General features: G+C 46.1%; 1 protein-coding gene across 3 annotated transcripts in view; it reads left to right on the forward strand.

The window, feature by feature from the left end:
• Window positions 1-520: 520 nt before the first annotated feature.
• ARHGEF28 (Rho guanine nucleotide exchange factor 28) overlaps window positions 521-19,826 on the forward strand; it is a 305,341-nt gene continuing 286,035 nt past the window's right edge. Inside the window, exon 1 of one of the 3 annotated variants that reach the window (XM_073584069.1) lies at window positions 521-843. The gene's annotated coding sequence lies outside the window, so the exon portion shown is untranslated. Of the gene's footprint in view, window positions 844-1,506; window positions 1,558-1,811; window positions 1,877-19,826 lie in introns of those variants that run through there. The other 2 variants (XM_073584071.1, XM_073584070.1) reach the window with 2 other exon arrangements.

Consider the following 19,826-nt stretch of genomic DNA (forward strand, 5'->3'; position numbering starts at 1 on the left):
ATGACCTTGACCACACACAGATGGTAAATGGTAATAGTTGACCCTGACCAAACACGGATGGTAACAGCTGACCCCGACCAAACACGGATGGTAACAGCTGACCCTGACCAAACACGGATGGTAACAGATGACCTTGACCACACACAGATGGTAAATGGTAATAGTTGATCCTGACCAAACACGGATGGTAACAGCTGACCCCGACCGAACACGGATGGTAACAGCTGCTCCCGACCGAACACGGATGGTAACAGCTGCTCCCGACCAAACACGGATGGTAACGGCTGCTCCCGACCAAACATTGATGACACTGTGGCCATTTTTTGGGTACTTGAAGATCCCCCTGAGGTCTGAATGAGGGCTAAGTTCAGGGTCGGTAGCACCTGATGATGTCAGTCAGTCTATGGCGCAGGACCAAATATCACGAGCGAGCAGCATTGGGACTCTAGGAGGTTACTACAAAAGTAAAAAAAAAAATAAAATAAGACTTTAAAATAGAAAAAAACGAACTCATCCGCCGGACACTACAGACAGACAGCAGTGCCAGGTATCCTGCCGCAGTGTGGTAGTCGCTGCCGGGGAGATGGCGCCCTCTCCCTGCCCTCTAGGTGGGGCACTGCGAGGCCAGACACCGGGGAGGGACAGGCGGTCAGAATGGGAGGGGACGGGACACAGCGGCTGCTCGTCCTCCACCTCCCTCGGATCCTCAGTCACAGTAGAGCCGCCGGCTGCCGCTGCACGGAGACCGGAGATTGGAGGCAGCGGGGGGTCCGCGGCATGTGGACGGGACGGCGGCACCTGTTACAGGACTGAGGAGCATTACCGGAGCTTGCAGCTGCACAGGTACGTGCCCGGTATAGGGTGCTCATGCCGGCTATGGGGGTGCACACTCCTTCTGCCCCCTGTAGGGTGCTCATGCCTGCTATAGTGTGCACACATCTGCCCTCTATAAGGTACACATACCCGCTGTGGGGTGCACACACCTGCTGCCATCAGTAAGCTACACATGCCTACTGTCAGGTACACTTGCCCGCTGTGGGTGCACACATGCTTCTGGGGTACACTTGCCACTATGGGGTGCACACATCGGCTTCTGGCGTGCACACGCCCTCTGTAAGGTACACTTGCCTGCTGTGGGGTGCACACGTCCTCTGTAAGGTACACTTGCCTGCTGTGGGGTGCACACGTCCTCTGTAAGGTACATTGCCCGCTGTGGGGTGAACACGTCCTCTGTAAGGTACACTTGCCCGCTGTGGGGTGAACACGCCCTCTGTAAGGTACACTTGCCCGCTGTGGGGTGCACACGTCCTCTGTAAGGTACACTTGCCCGCTGTGGGGTGCACACGTCCTCTGTAAGGTACACTTGCCTGCTGTGGGGTGCACACGTCCTCTGTAAGGTACACTTGCCTGCTGTGGGGTGCACACGTCCTCTGTAAGGTACACTTGCCTGCTGTGGGGTGCACACGTCCTCTGTAAGGTACACTTGCCTGCTGTGGGGTGAACACGCCCTCTGTAAGGTACACTTGCCTGCTGTGGGGTGAACACGCCCTCTGTAAGGTACACTTGCCCGCTGTGGGGTGCACACGTCCTCTGTAAGGTACACTTGCCCGCTGTGGGGTGCACACGTCCTCTGTAAGGTACACTTGCCCGCTGTGGGGTGCACACGTCCTCTGTAAGGTACACTTGCCTGCTGTGGGGTGCACACGTCCTCTGTAAGGTACACTTGCCTGCTGTGGGGTGCACACGTCCTCTGTAAGGTACATTGCCCGCTGTGGGGTGAACACGTCCTCTGTAAGGTACACTTGCCTGCTGTGGGGTGAACACGTCCTCTGTAAGGTACACTTGCCTGCTGTGGGGTGAACACGTCCTCTGTAAGGTACATTGTCCGCTGTGGGGTGCACACGTCCTCTGTAAGGTACATTGTCCGCTGTGGGGTGCACACGTCCTCTGTAAGGTACACTTGCCCGCTGTGGGGTGCACACGCCCTCTGTAAGGTACACTGTCCGCTGTGGGGTGCACACGCCCTCTGTAAGGTACACTTGCCTGCTGTGGGGTGCACACGTCCTCTGTAAGGTACACTTGCCCGCTGTGGGGTGCACACGTCCTCTGTAAGGTACACTTGCCTGCTGTGGGGTGCACACGTCCTCTGTAAGGTACACTTGCCTGCTGTGGGGTGCACACGCCCTCTGTAAGGTACACTTGCCTGCTGTGGGGTGCACACGTCCTCTGTAAGGTACACTTGCCTGCTGTGGGGTGCACACGCCCTCTGTAAGGTACATTGCCCGCTGTGGGGTGCACACATGTGCTTCTGGGGCACACTTGTGCCCTCTTGTCCGGCCATGGAGTGTCAGATTGTTACGTCCTCTCCGGTACTGTGTGACAGGTGAGCGCCGTCCTCACCTCATCCTGGAAATCTCCAGAATCTTTCACACAAGGCTGAAGTATTTCAGGGGATGGGGTCTGTATTGTTTTACATATAGTAACTTATGCCATATCTATAAAATTGTCCTACAATGGGGGGGCGACTGAGGGTCCACGGTGGGGGCTAGTGAGGGACTACTGGGAAGATGGAGCAATAATCACTTTCTCATGTCGGTGGTCTTTGAGGCTCCATTGACCATGTGCACAAGGAAACTTATGGAGAAGATGGAATTATAGATTGCCCTCCTCTGTGAGTGAGGCTGAGCTGCAATACCTGGCTCTGGCTACAAACAAGGGGGGGGCGCAGTTTCTGGAATAAAACTGATGTGAAGAGAATATCTAGCAAAGTCAGGAGGATGGCTTCTCGGTGCCCACTGCTTAGTCCACTGCGCCCACATGGGATGTGCACCCATTGGCACCCTGTTATTAGAGTATTGGCGGCAGCCCTACTGACAGATGCCCTAGAATGGAGCCCGACAAACTCTTCTACTTTTTTTTCTCAGATGCTAAAACTTCTAGGGGGAGATGTGTCAGATCTGGTGCAAGGGAGAAATGACGCAGTCGCCCATAGCACCCACTCAGGGGCTGCTCCACTTTCCTTTCTCCAGTGTTACATCTCCACGGCCAGGACTTTGAGGAGACGTGTGACGCTTCATTAGATGTTTTCTCTCAGTGAGCTCTCATGTAACTAGTTGTATACCGATGGCTTCTTTGCAGATTTAGTAAATGTTGCACCCGTTGCTAATTCGATCTGGTAGACATTCCTGGTAAATGCTGCCTTTTTACCAATGTATTTTCCGGCCTTCGCTTTGTTCATGAGGGCATTGTCCTGCAGAAACAGGAAAGAAACTTCCCGGAATTGTTACCGCGGGGCTGGAAGAACTGAATTCACTTAGGGGGTTGTTTCACAACAGACATTTCTGACATCCTCAGGATATGCCCAAAACCCTCGTCTAGCTCCAGAATGGGGCCACTGTTCCCTCCTGACTGGTGTCCGGGCTGCATAGACAGGAGAGGTGGCCACAGAATGAATGCATTTGGAATGCCCACAAATAGTGAATGGAGAAAGCTGCACATGCCAGGCCACCTCTCCTCCGTGGCTGCCCCTCTTCCCGTGGCTGTGGCTGCCCCTCTTCCCGTGGCTGTGGCCGCCCCTCTTCCCGTGGCTGTGGCCGCCCCTCTTCCCGTGGCTGTGGCCGCCCCTCTTCCCGTGGCTGTGGCCGCCCCTCTTCCCGTGGCTGTGGCCGCCCCTCCTCCCGTGGCTGTGGCCGCCTCTCTGGTCTGGAGGCAGATGCTCTACCCACAGCACATAACTATCATAGTCTCTGGGTATGTAAAAAAAAAAAAATGGAGTAATGTCCGAATGCTGATCAAACTCGCCCACACCAGCGGGCACCTGGCATTGAGCTCAATGATCTCACGCTGGGAAAAATTAGTTGTTTATTTAGTTTCCCAATAGAAGTGTATATGAGAAAAAATGAACCCAAACTATCACTGTTGTGCAGTCAATAAACAAAGAGCAGGCATGAATTTTCTTGGAATCGTATCCTCTTAACCTGAACAGTTAAATGCTATATTCACACAAACTGCAGCAAAAAAACCTCAAAACAAAGTTTGCACTGTGTGGGAATATGGCTAGTATATGATTTTTATATATTGGTGCAATGTTCAGTATCATGGTTTGCATTTAGGCCATCCACATCTTGCAAGAGCCGTGCACTTGCCTAGATCACAGGAAGGCTTTTGGTGTATACATCAAAGTTACCCTATCTATGGGGGCCACAAATATCCGACGCACGCCTGTAGTATCATTGTAGCATCCGCCAGGTGGGTATACAGCACTGTGCAGAGTTTTAGGCAGGTGTCTAGAAAAAAAAAACCTGCTGTAAAGTAAGAATGCTTTTTAAAAGTAGATTATAGTTTTTTAAGGAACTCTGCAAGGAGGTTTCCCCAAACATCTTGGAGAACTAACCACAGATCTTCTGAGGATGCAGGCTTGTGTAAATCCTTCTGTCACGTCTTCATGTAAATCTCAGAAAGACTTGATGTTAGGCCTCATTCACATGTTCAGTATTTGGTCAGTATTTTACATCAGTATTTGTAAGCCAAAACCAGGAGTGGAACAATCAGAGGAAAAGTATAATAGAGACACGTCACCTCTTCTGGATTTATCACCCACTCCTGGTTTTGGCTTACAAAAACGGATATAAAATACTGACCAAATGCTCAACGTGTGAATGTGGCCTTAATGTCAAGGTTCTGCGGAGCCATGTCTTCACTTCCAGGATTTTTTTTTTTTTTTTTTTTGAATGCTGAGGATATTTGTTAATGACATTGGATGTATGTTTGGTGTCAGAATAAATTTGGAGCCAATCAGATATTTTTCTGTTGTATTTTCTGGTGTTTAAGTGTCTGCCTGTATTTCTCAGCATTGAACACACCATTAATCTTTACCAAACCGCCAACTCCATTTGTTGAAACTGCAGTGAACTTCCACTATGCTTCACTGACGTCGGCAGACACTCATTCTTGTACCACAATCCAGACCTTTGACAAACTACCTTCTGGTACAGCTTTTATTTCACATTTTGACTCGATGTAGAGCACCTGCTGCCATTTTTCTGAACCGAAGTTCCTATGTTAGATGATTTGTGATGTAATATATGATCTGGCCAGTAGAGGGCAGCAGCAAAAGGCCAGAGTTGGAGTGATGATTTTGACGGTGGGCGATTGGGAGAAGTCGGAGAGTTTGGGTGGAAGTGAAACTGCGGATCTTTAGAGAAAGTCTGGATAGGGTGGTGTGACTCTGGATCTGTTAGGCCATGTGCACACGATGCAGATTTGCAGCGTTTCCGCAGCGGATTTTACCGCGCAGAAACGTTGCATATCCGCATTGTGATGTACAGTACCTTTAAAATGAATGAAAAAAAAAAAACGCTGTGCAGACGCTGCGGATTTTTCCGCGCGGTACAAAATCCGCAGCATGTTACTTCTTTTGTGCGGTTTTCTATCTCCCCTGTTACCAAATCCGCAGGGGGAAGACCGCAATGGAAAAGTGAATAGTGTTTGACGAGTGTGACCAACTTTTTACTATTGAGGCTGCCTATACAGCATCAGTAGTAAAAAGATCTAATGTTAAAAATAAATAAAAAATCGGGTTATATTCACCTTCCGATGTCCCGCGCAGCGTCCCCAGGCCTCCGCGATGCTCCGGCAGGTCCCGTTCCCAGTGATGTATTGCCGCAGTGATGTATTGCCGCAATAACCTTTGATGACGTTGCTACAGTATCGCGAGACGCGATGTCAGCAAAGGTAATCGCAATGCATTACTGGGAACGGGACCTGCCGTGTGTATCACTGAAGCCTGGGGACGCTGCTTATATTTTTTACAGGGATATGGTAACCAGAGCCCGGAGGACAGTCTCCTCTCTTCCGGACCGTGGGTACCATCTGCATATGTTCTGCTTACTTTTCGCTTGGTGGGCACAGCCACATGCAGAAAGTAAGCAGAACAATGCAATCCTATGTGGGCGGAATCGCCGCGATTTCGCAAAATAATGAGCATGCTGCGTATTTTTCCGCGATGCGATTCCGCCGCGGGAAAATCTGCAGCATTAGCACAGCATTGCTGAATCCCATAGGATTGCATGGGATGCTGTTTTTTCGCGTTTTCGTGGCAAAATCGCACGCTAAAAATCCCTGCGAAAAAGAGAAACTCTGGTGACGCTGGGACGTTTTGTTCGGCTTGACATGAGCCGACTGGTGAGGGCAAACAAGTACACAGCATCTTGGGCTAGGCCACATGAGCCCTTATCTCTGAGGAGTTAAGGAAGCCCTTCTTTGGAGAGATCGGCATTCTCTAAGGCTAGTTTCACATTTGTGGACGGAGGGCTACGGACTTCCTCCGTGAAGCCCCGCCCAATGCCACGCTTCCTCCGGTCAGCTCCGCCTATTTCTGCATGCGGCCTGTATACCCTATCTTTAACATTGGGTACGCAGGCCGTGCCGCAGTATGCGGATGCCGCCGCATGCGAGGTTTTGACGATGCCGTGCCCGCATAAAATTCCAACATGTGTTCTACGCGGGTCGCCGCACCGTCAAAACGCCTCAATACCCGGCACTGCCACTGGCTGTTTGGACTGGAGCGTTCAGCTGCATAGAAAGACATGCAGCCGCACACTCCAGTTCCGAGTGCCAGTGGCAGTGCTCGGGTATTGATGCGAGTTTCTCGCATTGCACTCGCAAGTGTGACCCCGGCCTTATTGAGAGTAACTTTTGTCATTGTATTTGTTACTCATACATTACTGTCTAAATACCATCCTTTCCTTTGTTTTATAAACTAGTTAGTAAATATTCATATTTTCTAATCTTTTTTTCATGTCTGCTGATTGCTGCTGTACCCCTCGTCCTGTGGCCGTCCCTCATCTACGTTTCACATGCATTTAAGTTGTTTTGACTTTTTTCTATGTGGAAAGTATGGTATTTTGGCAACATTTCTTTCAACAAGACCACTTCTGCACAGACATCTTCAGAGTGTAGCTGGATCCCAATGGTTGGTGCCACTTGTGAGCTGGTGGCACTGCCAGACATTTTCTGATTTTTAAAGGGAAGTGTGCATGATGTGTCATTCATCTGATGCACTAAGTTTTCATGGACGACCACTGCATCTACAGTCATAAACAATGCCTACTTCTTGTGGATTCCTAAAATGATCTTTAACAGCAGATCATAAAACTCTAGTCTGCTATGAAATACTTGCCTTGCTGATGCTGATTGCTTATTGCCATGGTGCATCTGGGGTTAGTTCTCCAAGATGCTCGGAACATCGTCCCTGCTGAGTTCCTTCAAAAACTGTTGGCAAGTGTAGCTAGAAGTGATGATCTTCTGAAGGTTAACGGTGCAAGGGTGAGCACATGCAATATGGATTTTTCTTTTGTTCAGTCACTTTGCATTCTGTTTATAAAAATGATCTCTTATATTTCTGAAAGCATTCTTAGTTTGCAGCAATATTTTCACACCTGCCTAAAACTTTTGCACAGTACTGTGTGTCACTATTCTTTGAGCATGAAATATTTTGAAGTATGACTGGTAAAATTCCCAGATTTCATTATTTATTTATTTTTTTAATATCTAGGGTGTATGCACATGTAGTTTTGACACAAAAGCAGCAAGACATTTTTTGTGTCTTGTATTATCAGTTTGTAAAATTATGCCCATAGTACTAGGTTCGGTTCACATCCTGTTCTAGGCTGCGTTAACGTCTGCATTGGAAATCCTCTGCTGTAGATGCTATTTAGGAATCATTCAGACATTGATTTTTCACGTGTTCAATCTGTGTTATTCACGGATAAAACACGTATCTATTATAATTTATGTGCCCGTTCTCATCTGAGTTTTTTGCAAACCCAATGTCTGTGCAAGACTCTGGATCAGTGAAAAACACACAAGAATAATTACTGAAAAAATTATGGTAAAAACAGACAGCTTACCAAAGACTGATGGAAATCTCATCTAAAACCCTAAGGGTAAGTTTCCACGGTCAGGAAACGCTGCGGGTTGGACGCTGTGTACACCCGCAGCGTCCAGATGTTGCAGCATAGTGAAGGGGATTTCATGAAATCCCATGTCCACTATGCGTGCAGGCACGTTTCCAGCTTCCCTGCGTAACCGGACAAGCGGCGCGTCTTTCCAGACTGCAGCATGTTTATTTATCTTGCGGAGACACTCCGTCTCCGCGAGATTAATTTCACCTGTACAATGTACAGGATGCGGTGATTCCGCACGGTTCAGTGAACAAATGCGGAATCACCGACGTTCAATAGCCGGCAGTGCTTTGGATGGAGCGGACATGTGCTGCGTCCAAAGCGCTGCCGGATACTGACCGTCGAAACATACCCTAAGGCTGGGTTCACATTGCGTTAGGGGGCAATGCGCTGACAGATCCGTTGCATAGTTGCACTAACGCTATGTAACGGACCCGTTAACGCCGCCATTGCCCACAATGAATCTAGCGCATACTAACGCATGCCAAAATCGGCATGCGTTAGCAAGTATGCGTTAATTCATGACGCACCCTTAAACGCTGCATGCAGCGTTTTTGGGTGCGTTGGCAGTAACGCACAGCGAACGGACCCGTTCGCTGTGCATAGAACTGTATGGGCTAATGCATGGTAGCGCATGGTACCTTAGCGCTACCATGCGTTAACGCATACCGTTAGTGCTAGGTCCTAAAAGATGTCAAAAATGACATCAGCCTTAGCGCATCCGTATAACGGTTCCGTTAAACGGATGCCCTAACGCAATGTGAACCTAGCCTAAGGCAAATCTGTCCATTTTTTTTTCACATACAAAAAATGAATGTCTGAGGCTATGTGCCCACGTTAGCGTTTTTAAACGCTCAGGAAACGGGGTCTCCTTCCCAGAAAACACGTTTTTTGCACAAAAAGCGCACTTTTTTGATGCTTCTTTTTCCGCGTGTCTTTTGGACTATAGGAAATAGCCAAAAACGCAGATCTAAGCGGAAATTATTGAACATGCTGCGTTTTTTACCGCTAAGGCTGGTTTCACATTTGCGTTTTTTAGCGCTGGAAAAAAACTCACATGTGCGCATGCGTTTTTTCCCCTATATTTAACATGGGTGCGCATACCTGCGCGCTTGTAAGCGCATGTATGCGATTTTCATGCGCTGCGTTTTTTTGGGGTGTGCGTTTGTATTTTCCAGACGCAGCATGTTGCATTTTTTGGCCCTGCAAAAAAGCGCATGCGCACATATGCGCACGTTTTGCGCTAAAAATGGCCATTATAGCCTATGGATGCGCATATGTGCGCACTGGCATGCTCATGTATGCGTTTTTTTGCATATGCGTTTTTTTTTTTAAACAAGGAATTTAGGGGTTTGGGTTAGAGTTAGGGTTAGTTAAGGGGGTTTAGGGTTAGGGTCAGGGTTAGGGTTAGGGTCAGGGTTAGGGTTAAGTATGGTTTTGTTAAGGATTAGGGTCAGGGTTAGGGTCAGGATTAGGGTTAAGTATGGTTTGGTTAAGGGTTAGGGTCAGGGTTAGGGTTAGGGTCAGGGTTAGGGTTAGTAAAGTCATGGTTTGGGTAGTGTGAGGGGCCACCTAAAAATGTTGGAAAAAAATGCAAACGCGGTAAAAACGCACTAAAAACGCATACAAACGCATAAAAACGCTGCGTTTTTTTCATGCATGCTCATAAAAATGCTTGAAAAAAACGCAGCAGTTGTATGCTTTTGTATGCGTTTTTAGTGCGTTTTTACCGCGTTTGCGTTTTTTTCCAACATTTTTAGGTGGCCCCTCACACTACCCAAACCATGACTTTACTAACCCTAACCCTGACCCTAACCCTAACCCTGACCCTGCAAAAAAGCGCATGCGCACATATGCGCACGTTTTGCGCTAAAAATGGCCATTATAGCCTATGGATGCGCATATGTGCGCACTGGCATGCTCATGTATGCGTTTTTTTGCATATGCGTTTTTTTTTTTTAAACAAGGAATTTAGGGGTTTGGGTTAGAGTTAGGGTTAGTTAAGGGGGTTTAGGGTTAGGGTTAGGGTCAGGGTTAGGGTTGGGGTTTGGGTCAGGGTTAGGGTTAAGTATGGTTTGGTTAAGGGTTAGGGTCAGGGTTAGGGTCAGGATTAGGGTTAAGTATGGTTTTGTTAAGGGTTAGGGTCAGGGTTAGGGTCAGGGTTAGGGTCAGGATTAGGGTTAAGTATGGTTTTGTTAAGGGTTAGGGTCAGGGTTAGGGTTAGGGTCAGGGTTAGGGTTAAGTATGGTTTTGTTAAGGATTAGGGTCAGGGTTAGGGTCAGGATTAGGGTTAAGTATGGTTTGGTTAAGGGTTAGGGTCAGGGTTAGGGTTAGGGTCAGGGTTAGGGTTAGTAAAGTCATGGTTTGGGTAGTGTGAGGGGCCACCTAAAAATGTTGGAAAAAAACGCAAACGCGGTAAAAACGCATACAAACGCATAAAAACGCTGCGTTTTTTTCATGCATGCTCATAAAAATGCTTGAAAAAAACGCAGCAGTTGTATGCTTTTGTATGCGTTTTTTCAATGCGTTTTTTTGCGGGAAAAACGCGCTGCAAAAAAAAGCAAGTGTGAAACTAGCCTAAGCGTTTCCTTAGCAGTAAAATACGCATCCATTGGCACAAAAAGGCCAAAATGCATTAAGATGAATGGGATGCTTCTTTCAAGCGTTTTTGATGCGGTTTGACCCCGAAAAACGCATCAAAAAACGCTTAAAAAAACACAATGAGGGCACACAGCCTGAATGTGCTGATCTTGCTATATTTCTCCTAGTAAAATGAAGGACAACATGATGAAAATCTGATAGGCCATATTATAGTCAATGAAATGTCCTGGTTTTTAATCATATAATAAAAAAAATAAAAATAGTCTGGCGAAATGATGTACAGTGCAAGTGTAGGGCAACTGTGACATGAGAGAACCATCTCACTACTGTTCTTCAACAGAATTGAAAGACGAGGCTGTTTCTCCTGTTGTAAAAAATGAACCCCGATCTTAATCGAAGCTCCTTTTGAAAATCTATGGATATGTGACCGGATCGCTTTGAAAAGGAAAACCAAGCAGACGTTTCAATAGAGTGTTGGATGGCGATGGTAGTTTTTCTTTGTTCATATCTGTGCTATTGTTTCCACATTTCTGTATTCCTATAGAAACAAAGAACTTTCAAATTCTGGCCATGACTGAACATGCACAATATGTACAACGGTGCCTGATCCCTCAAGGTCTATTGGGTTTCATTTACATAGAACAAATTATAGCGGGTAAAATAATGTGCTGTAGCAGGCGGCATTATTAAATGGAAAAATCTATACCTGAGCCACCAATGCGATGCGCACAGGCATCATTTCACTTCCCAGGATCTAGGATCTTGTCTTTCGAGGGTTTGATCTGGACCAATGTGTTATTGCTTACAAAGGTTTTCTTAGGTTCTCTGTCCTCTGGGAAGAGATTTAGTAAAATAGTTTTGTCATCGTGTTATCTCACGGAAACATAATGATGGATGAAAAATTTGAAATGTGCATTAATGTTTGTGGTTATCATGATCGTATGAGTCTGAGATTCTTCTGTTAGATTTCTTTCTTACTTGACAGCTTTATCTGTTTGTTGGCATGTTTACGCAGTTCCACAGTCGGAGTCCACTACGCCAGGGGCTCTTAGATTATTCTTGTTAATTTCCAGCGAAACCAGTCATTTTTCATTGCCCGACAAAGACCAGTGCCAGTTCCGTATTATACGCTTTTATCTTCTTCTGTATGTGTACTGTTAGCTAGTTGCCTTACATGCTGCACGTGCTTTACATTGACTGATTATCAGAAATGATAAGGAACGCTCATTTCCTTATAATCGACCTGTTCAAACAGGCTGTCAATTGACAAATGAGCAAAAAGCGTGCTTAAAAATCACTGTTCTCGACAGCACATGTCCTGTGTTAACGATAGTCATATTACTGACACATAGTTAAGTGCTTGGACGGTGTGTGAACAGATGCTATATGAGGGTCATGATTTTGAAAAAAAAAAATTATCAGTAAAATTGGGATAGTTAGATAAGTGAGGTGAGACAATAGGCCATTCTAAACAAATGCGTTTTTTTGGCCATGCTTAAAACTTGGGAATTAATCAAATTGTCCTGGATAGTGCATTCCAAAGAATTGGTGCAGCACAGTAAGTCTTGGACACTGGAGTTGGAGGTATGGATTATCAAGGATTTTAGTTTTAAGTCATTAGCAGAATGGAGGGTAAGTTGGTAGACTGAGATGAGGGAGGAGATGAAGAGTGGTGCTGAACCATGGAGAGATTTGTGGGTGAGAGTTATAAGTTTATACTGTGGTGGATGGGCAACCAGTGCAACGACTGGTAGAGGCATCAGTGTAGCGGTTGGAAAAGAATATGATCCTCACCTCTCTTGCAAGCGCCATTCCAGTGGTGTCGGCACTCATGTTCCCAGGTCTCACATGTATTTGTTATGACTTGTTGGCCCTGTTCCCAATAGATGCTTGTGTCACTGTCCCCACCTTCGAGCGTATTGAACATCAACAGAAAGCCAGGTCTAGGGCTGCTCTCTGTTTTCCTCTCAATGTTCGATTTGTCCGAAGATGGGGACGGTGACGCCAGTGCTGATTTTGGTGCAGGGCTCATATGTCAGAACAACCACATCCGAGTTCCTGGAACGCGAGTGCAGATGTCGCTGGAATGGCGCTGGCACGGGAGGGGAGTAAAGGTATTTTAATTGGGTAGTGAAGAATAAGAAGGGGTTGGCTTTGTTGTGGACAACTACTTTAAGGCTACTTTTACACTTACCGCTTTTTTTGCGGTCCGTTATTGCGGCCCATTTTTGCGGGCCGCATTTTTTACGAGCTGCCACAATAACGGACCGCTTAAAAGCTTGCGGATTGCCATTTTCCATTTTATCAATACTATGTAAATAGTATTGGGGAAAAAAAACAGCGTTCCGCAAAACCGGAACTCACTGTGCACTGCAAAAACAAGTTTTGTTTTTGCGGCCCCATTGATTTACAATGGGAGCCTTATCCATACGCAGTGAAAAAGATTGAGCAAGCTCGATCTTTTATCACGGCTGCAAATCCGGCCCTCATGGCTATGCGGCACACGACGCACCGTGGAATTTTTGCGGGCCGATTTTGCGGCCCCATAGAAATCTATTGGCGTGCAAAATTGGCCCGCAAAAACACAGTAAGTATAAAAGCAGCCTAAGGTCTTATGAACCTATTGAATCCAAACCCTAACTTTTTTCCCATGAAAAAGTTACTGCCAGTTACTCCTTTCTCCCTATTTGAAAAACAACCATTACTGACCCTACATTTTGAGCATTACAGGAGAAAATTAGTTATTAGCGCTGTGGAGTCAGTAAGTCAAATTGCTATTTTTCCACATTCAACTATGACTTCAGCTCTGACTCCTTAAAGGAAATCCGTCATCAGGTGTTTGCTATTTAACCTGACAGCAGCATGATGTAGTAACAGAAACCCTGATTCCAGTGATGTACCACTTAGTTTACTGGGTACAGCAGTTGTGATTAAATCAGTTTTCTCTACTGCAGACCTAGCAGGACTGTATAGCTCGTCCACGCCAATGATTTGGAGTACAAGTTATATTCACCGAAAGATACTAATCAGTGATGGGTGCGTGGTTCACCCAGGAGATACCAGACACCTAGTCCTCTAGTGATTTTCCTTCACCCATGACATCTGAGGAAGGGATCAACAATGACAGGAAACTTACTGAAATAACAGTGCGGTATCTCTCCCCGCCCCCACCCGCATCAATTGGTCTCCTGTCCTTGATGGGGAACCTGATGCTGAAGTATGGCTGTTGAAAAAGAACTTACCCAGACCTGTTCCAGCACCTGGAAGAATGGCTGCGAGCCTGTTGGCGGTGGTGACTGATCCCTGCATGTCTCCAACCACCATGCCTCCGCAGACTGAATGGGGCATGCTTGGAAATGGCGTTGCCAGTGATGTTAGGGAGAGGGATGCGCTGGGAAGATGGAGGCGATGTTCTCCAGGGACGTGACTGAAGCAGGGCGTGCTTGGAAAATGGCGCTCCCTGAGGAATCACATAGAGGAGCGTGTGACTGAAAGTAACTCTTCTGGTGGGGCAGGTGGCGGTTTGTATAGGAAGGAGACGCCATAGTGGTCCCTCATTCAAAATTAGGTCTGACCGCAGGTAGAGCACTTGTGCTCCGGCTCTTTTTTTCTCGTAACTACGGAAGGTCAGCAACAGCCTCAACAGTGTGGACACAGGAGGAGCAGTCGCTCAAGTGGCAGGAGCTGCAGCAGACCCAGCAAGACGAGCAGAGTTGCTCTGAACTCCTCAGCCTACATCCCTGACCAGCCTTCAAAGTCAAAACCCTTAAAATGACAGCTGGTTGTGAGTGATTTACGTCCATGTTCAAAATGTTAATAAGGCCTCCTTTTTATTTTGTCACTGGGAAAAGCCTAAAAAAGCCAGCATTAAAAGAAATAGAGAATGTGTTCTGTGTAGAACCCTGCCATCAGGTGAATGGCAGAAAAAACTCTGTTCATCCTGTAAAATGAAAAACATTTGTGTTAAAACCCCTTCGCCCTGAGTCTTAAGTCTGCCATCGGGGAAGTTGAAGGTTCCCTTAAGACTAATGAGGAAAGGGAAGAAGAGACCTAGAGAAGTTTCTTCCGTGTCAGATAATTCCCCGGTGTCTGAAGGAGAATATGAGTATGGATCCTCCTCGTCTTCTTCTGATAGTGGTGATATAGGGGGAAGGTCATGCTTTCCCATGGAGAAGACAAAAAATGTTAAGGCTGTTAGAGCAATTATGGGCCTTCTAAGTTTTAGAGGAGGAAATTAGAAAAAAAATTGAAGCAAAAAATGTCAATTCTGTACTTAATATCCCTTATCCTGGTATATATGGTCCCCACATCCCCATCCAGATATGCATAGCCCCCTCATCCCCCATCCTGATATGCATAGCCCCCTCATCCCCCATCCTGGTAGGCGGCGGCCCCCTCATCCCGCATCCTGGTATGCAGGGACCCCATCTCCGTCCTGGTATGATTGGCCCCATCAGAAAAACATTAAAAAAAACAAAAAACCATAAACCATTATACTTGCCTTCCTGCGTTCCCTCGCAGTACCATGTTCCAATGCCAGTAGCTAATTTATGCTTGTAAGCACCAGCGCATGGTAGGGATATCATGGGCTGCTTATAAGCCAAGCATAGCTGCCAAAATACTACTCTCCACGCCAGGACAATGTGCTTGGAGAGCAGTGCATATTCATTGCTCTTTAATAGCGAGCACTGTGTTAGCCGCAGCCGCCGGCTTCCTGCAGCTGCTGGCTTTCACATGTGCCGCTAGGAATTACACGTCTATGGAAGTGGAGAGCAGTGAATATTCATTGCTTTAAGTAGTGGGCACACGCGAACGCTGGCTCCTTCAGGAAGCCGGCTGCTGCGGCTAACAGCATGTGTGCTATTAAAGAGAAATTAATTCTCCCTGCTTTCCACTCCCATGGGCGTAGAATGCAGTGAATATTCATTTCCCCTTAAGGCCTGGATCACACTTCTGTTTTTTAAAATCCGTCTAAATCCGTCGTTTTCCGTTAAAAAACCGATCCGCCATTTTTTTTGAGGATCCGTTTTTTTGTCCCATAGACTTCCATTAGCGGCTACTGCGGATGCCAAAAAACGGATGTGTGAAACAGGCCTAACAGCGGGCACAGGAGTTCGCCAAAGCCACTGGCTCCTGCCTCCTGTGACCTGCTGTTCCGCCTCTGCCGCTCCCTCACCTCCCCACCACAGCCAGAGCAGGTACATCTGGACTATAAGACTATTTTTTCCTCCACAGTTCTGAAGGAAAAAAGTGCGTCTTATAGTCCGGAAAATTCTGTAGATGTTTTGTCCAGAGAATAAGATTTGGGCTCTTTTGGTCCTGCGTCCAGTTAAAACATCCATGAAAATTGTTAAGTGCAGGGCTGTGGAGTCGGTAAGCCAAACCTGCGACTCCGACTCCTCAATTTCCCTTACACCGACTCCATGACTCCCACTCCCACATATATTGCTTATATTTAAGTGTAAAATTTATTGTAGTACAATGTGTACATCAGACATTTAATCATTTTTATGATACAATAATCAAGATATTTAGATAGAACATAATATTTATTGGAATACAATTTTATAACTCAAACTGTGATAAATTGTAAATATGTAATGCACTATGTAATATCTAATCGATTACATATATTTTGTGTGTATATATTGTGTGTGTGTGTGTGTGTATATATATGTGTATATATATATATATATATATATATATATACACTAGCTGAAGAGCCCGGCGCTGCCCGGGCATAGTAACTAACTGTGGTTAGTTATAGCAAATTATAATTATCCTCCATCCCATAGTTCCGTGCCCATATACCCATCATACATATCCACGATCCCATAGGCCCGTGCCCATATACCCATCACACATCCTCCATCCCATGGTCCCATGCCCATATACCCATCATACATATCCTCCATCCCACAGTCGAGTGCCCATATACCCATCACACATCCTTCATCTCATAGTCCCATGCCCATATACCCATCATACATATCCACGATCCCATAGGCCCGTGCCCATATACCCATCACACATATCCTCCATCCCATAGTCGAGTGTCCATATACCCATCACACATCCTTCATCTCATAGTCCCATGCCCATATACCCATCATACATATCCTCCATCCCATAGTCCCATGCCCATATACCCATCATACATATCCTCCATCCCATAGTCCCGTGCCCATATACCCGTCATGCATATCCTCCATCCCATAGTCCAATGCCCATATACCCATCACACATCCTCCATCCCATAGTCCCGTGCCCATGTACCCGTCGAACATATCCTCCATCCCATAGTCCCATGCCCATATACCCATCACAGAACCTCCATCCCATAGTCCCGTGCCCATATACACATCATACATATCCTCCATCCCATAGTCCAGTGCCCATATACCCATCATACATATCTGCCATCCCATAGTCCAGTGCCCATATACCCATCACACATCCTCCATCCCATAGTCCCGTGCCCATATACTCATCATACATATCCTCCATCCCATAGCCCCATGCCCGTATACCCATCATACATATCTGCCATCCCATAGTCCAGTAATTCAGGTATGAGGAGCCCTTTGGAGGAATGGATGTCCTAACACTCCTTTATGATGATGATAAGATAATTACACACCGGATTAAACAATAGAATTAGCAGATTAGATGAGAACATAAGCCAGTTATTGCACAGACGCTCCTGTAAATGTGCTGATGTTGCAGCTGATTTTGGGAAAGTCTTTCTGCTTATTGCTTTTGGTTCCTAAAAATGAGTTTTTTGTTATTTTTGTTCTATTTTGGGCTTAATAGGAAGCTGAAGTTAATATAAATATCCTTTCTTCTTGCCTGGTTGTGTATTTGTGCTGTGTGTTCTGCCCCAAGTGTACATGACATACCTGATGTGCACATTTATATACACACTAGCTGAAGAGCCTGGCGTTGCCCGGGCATGGTAACTAACTGTGGTTACTTATAACAAATTACAATGATTATCCTCCATCCCATAGTCCCGTGCCCATATACCCATCACACATCCTCCATCCTATAGTCCCGTGCCCATATACCCATCATGTATATCCTCCATCCCATAGCCCCATGCCCATATACCCATCATACATATCTGCCATCCCATAGTCCAGTGCCCATATACCCATCACACATCCTCCATCCCATAGTCCCCTGCTCATACATATCCTCCATCCCATAGTCCCGTGCCCATATTCCCATCATACATCCTCCATCCCATAGTCCTGTGCCCATATACCCATCATACATATCCTCCATCCCATAGTCCCATGCAGGGCTGTGGAGTCGGTAAGCCAAACCTGTGACTCCGACTCCTCAATTTCCCTTACACCGACTCCGACTCCGACTCCACGACTCCGACTCCGACTCCCACACATATTGCTTATATTTAAGTGAAAAATTTATTGTAGTACAATGTGAACCTCAGACATTTAATCATTTTTATGATCCAATAATCAAGATATTTAGAACAGAATATATATTGGTGTACTACCCGGTTTTCATTCTTTTTGGTACAGATACGATATGGATAGACAGATATGGATAAATGGATAGATAGAGCAGATTTCTAATCTGCTTTTGCTATTGAAAACATCTATGAGCTCAAAAACCTTTCAGGTGATGCAGTTTTTTAAAAAGATGATCTGCTTTTGCAGCTGAAAAATGTATCCTCAAAAAACACAGGAAAAACGCTGTGTGTTAGATCAGGAATAGAACAGCCATTTATAGGACATTTCATAACTTTCCCAAACTCCTATGAAAAAATATTCAGCACATCCTGCATTGAATTACTGTACCCAATTTATTATATATTTTAGGAGTCGGAGTCGGTCCATTTTATACCGACTCCAACTCCGACTCCGACTCCACCAAAATGAGCACCGACTCCGACTCCGACTCCACGACTCCGACTCCACAGCCCTGGTCCCATGCCCATATACCCATCACACATCCTCCATCCCATAGTCCCATGCCCATATACCCATTATACATATCTGCCATCCCATAGTCCAGTGCCCATATACCCATCACACATATCCTCCATCCCATAGCCCCATGCCCATATACCCATCATGCATATCTGCCATCCCCATGCCCATATACCCATCATGCATATCTGCCATCCCATAGTCCAGTGCTCATATACCCATCACACATCCTCCATCCCATAGTTCCATGCCCATATACCCATTATGACATAATGTTCGCCATGGCAACCATTCTGACATGATTGTCGCCATGGCAACCTATTATGACATCTTCGTCACCATGGCAACCATTGACATAACCGTCACCATTGCAACCTATTATGACATCATGGTCGCCATAGCAACCATTATGACATCATCTTCGCCATGGCAACCTTTGACATCATTGTCACCATGGCAACCACTGACATCATTGCCGACGTGTGTGTTTGTGCATATATAAGACAACAGTGGTGGATGATTGCAGAATAATCTCCATGGTGAAGAGAAACCCCTTCACAACAGCCAACCAAGTGAACAACACTCTCCAGGAGGTAGGCATATCAATATCCAAATCTACCATAAAGAGAAGACTGCATGAAAGTAAATACAGAGGGTTCACTGCACGGTGCAAGCCACTCATAAGCATCAAGAATCAAAAGGCTAGACTGGACTTTGCTAAAAAACATCTAAAAAAAGCCAGCACAGTTCTGGAAGAACATTCTTTGGACAGGTGAAACCAAGATCAACCTCTACCAGAATGATGGAAAGAGAAAAGTATGGCGAAGGCGTGGTACAGCTCATGATCCAAAGCATACCACATCATCTGTAAAACACTGCGGAGGCAGAGTGATAGCTTGGGCATGCATGGCTGCCAGTGGCACTGGGTCACTAGTGTTTATTGATGATGTGACACAGGACAGAAGCAGCCGAATGAATTCTGAGGTATTCAGAGCCATACTGTGTGCTCAGATCCGGCCAAATACAGCCAAACTGATTGGTCATCGTTTCATACTACCCAAAACATAAAGCCAAAGCAAGCCAGGAGTTTATTAAAGCAAAGAAGTGGAATATTCTTGAATGGCCAAATCAGTCACCTGATCTCCACCCAATTGAGCATGCATTTCACTTGTTAAAGACTAAACTTCAGACAGGCCCACAAACAAACAGCAACTGAAAACCACCGCAGTGAAGGCCTGGCAGAGCATCAAAAAGGAGGAAACACAGCGTCTGGTGATGTCCATGAGTTCAAGACTTCAGGCAG

The sequence above is a fragment of the Dendrobates tinctorius genome, unplaced genomic scaffold (assembly GCF_039654945.1).
Source record: "Dendrobates tinctorius isolate UK_male_01 unplaced genomic scaffold, ASM3965494v1 ptg000083l, whole genome shotgun sequence".
NCBI classification, from domain to species: domain Eukaryota; kingdom Metazoa; phylum Chordata; class Amphibia; order Anura; family Dendrobatidae; genus Dendrobates; species Dendrobates tinctorius.